Raw genomic sequence first — 2,377 nt, 5'->3', positions numbered from 1 at the left:
TTGCTTTGCTTTCCCTGGCCCTGCGTTGCTTTGCTTTGCTTTGCTTTGTATTCGTGGCACTGCTTCGCTTTTCCTGGCCCTCTTTTACTTTGGTTTTTCTGTTCCTCACCATGCTTTGCTTTTTCTGGCCTCGCTTTGTTTCGTTTTGCTTGACTTTGTATTCGTGACACCGCTTTTCTTTCCCTGGACCTCCTTTGCTTTGGTTTTTCTCGCCTTTCTTTGTTTTGCTTTTGCTGGCCCTGCCTTGCTTTGTTTTGCTTTACGTTGTATTCAGGACACCACGGCTTTCCTTTCCCCCACCCCCCAGGAAATCCTTAGCTTAGTTGGTTTTTTTTTTTTGTTTTTTTTTTTTTCCTCGCCCTTCTTTGTTTTGCTTTTGCTGGCCCTACCTCGCTTTGTTTTGCTTTAGTTTGTATTCGTGACACCACTTTTCTTTTCCTGGACCTCTTCTGCTTTGGTTTTTCTTGCCCTGCTTCGTTTTGCTTTTCCCGGCCCTTCTTGGCTTTGCTTTTCCTTTTGCCTTTTTCTTTTCCCTGGCAGGGCTATGCTTTGTCTCGCTCCGCTTTCCGTTGCATTGCTCAGCTCTGCTTTGCCGTGCTAGGTAGGCTTCTTTTGCAGACCGTCGCACCGATTTGGGCGATGAGTCGATCGGTGTATTGATGAAGGCATAAACCCTCAGGCGCACACCGTGGCCTCCCCGCAGCCCGACGACTGTCCCCTGGGAGCTGGAGGGTGGGGACAGGAAGCCTGGCCACCCACCCAGCATGGTCTATTCCTCATCCCCCGCTGTTCGGCGAGCCGCCAGGTGGGTCCCGCTGCTGCTGTTCGTCTGGGGATGGGGTTGGGTGAGGTTTTTTAGGACGATAAGTGACATTACACGATTCCCAATGATTTGGGTTCGTTTTGCTTTGCTTTACTTTTCCTTGCTTTACTTTTCGTTGCTCTTCCCCGCTTTGCTTTTCCTGCACCTGCTTCGACATGCTTTCCTTAGAACTGCCTATTTTTGGGGGGTTTTGGTTTGTATTCCCGGCACCGAATCCTTTTCTTTGCTCTGCTTTGCTGTTCCTACTCTGCTTTGCTTTTTTGCTCTGTTGATGTGTTTACACACTCGGGAACGCTGGGTCACCTCATTCGGCCTCCCCACAGCCCGCCAACCGTCCCTTCGCAGCTGGCAGGTGGGGGTGTGGGGGTCGGCCACCCAGCCAAGTCTATTCCAGTACCCCTGCTGACTGGGGAGCCGCCACCTGAGCTCAACTGCCGTTTGCCTGAGGAGGCGAGGGGGGGGGGGGGGGGGAAGGGAGGAGGGGGAGCTGAGGAGTGGAGGGGTGGGGGAGGTTTTGAAAGACGGTAAGGAATGACAGGATTCCTAAAGCTACAGCAGAAAACAGGCAACGGAACAAACTAATGACAAACATAAAGATAACAGCATTTATTTTCCAAAGCAGCTAAAGCAAAGCGGCCAGGCAGTCAGCCGCACTGAGCGGCACAGGTGGCGAGCCTCTCGCGGCCGAGCAAGAACCTCTGACGTCAGAGCGAGCGGCGGCCCGAAGCAGCCGGGGTCCGCTCTCTCCCCCCGCCCACTCCCTCCTCGTGGAGCCACCAGGTCTACTTCTCCCTCCTCCTCCCCGCTCTCCCCCCCCCCCCCCCCCCCCCGCCCCCTCCCGCCTCGTGGAGCCGTCAGGTCTACCCCGCCGTCACGGCCATCGGTCTAGCCATCACGGCCACTGCTAGAGGGCGGCCAGTAATGAGAGTAAGAAGTCTGGAAGGCAAGCTTCATTTACTTTGGCATGAAATGATGGCCCCCTGCTATCATTGTCAGGTGGACACAACAAAAGCCCCTTCTCTCTGCCCACCCCCTAACCTCGCACCCTTGCCCACCAGGACTTTCCGTGCATGACCAGCAAAGTGCCTGGACCCTGGCAGCCTCTCTCCCCCCGCCCCCTCCCCTCCTCGTGGAGCCACCAGGTCTACTTCTCCCTCCTCCTCCCCGCTGTCTGCCCCCCCGCCCCCTCCCTCCTCGTGGAGCCACCAGGTCTACTTCTCCCTCCTCCCCGCTCTCTCCCCCCGCCCCCTCCCTCCTCGTGGAGCCACCAGGTCTACTTCTCCCTCCTCCCCGCTCTCTCCCCCCGCCCCCTCCCTCCTCGTGGAGCCACCAGGTCTACTTCTCCCTCCTCCTCCCCGCTCCCCCCGCCCCCTCCCTCCTCGTGGAGCCACCAGGTCTACTTCTCCCTCCTCCTCCCCGCTGTCTCCCCCCCCGCCCCCTCCCTCCTCGTGGAGCCACCAGGTCTACTTCTCCCTCCTGCCCGCTCTCTCCCCCCGCCCCCTCCCTCCTCGTGGAGCCACCAGGTCTACTTCTCCCTCCTCCTCCTCCCCGCTC

This window comes from Anas acuta, chromosome 30, assembly GCF_963932015.1.
Source record: "Anas acuta chromosome 30, bAnaAcu1.1, whole genome shotgun sequence".
Taxonomy (NCBI): Eukaryota; Metazoa; Chordata; class Aves; order Anseriformes; family Anatidae; genus Anas; species Anas acuta.
This window is presented reverse-complemented; position numbering follows the sequence as displayed.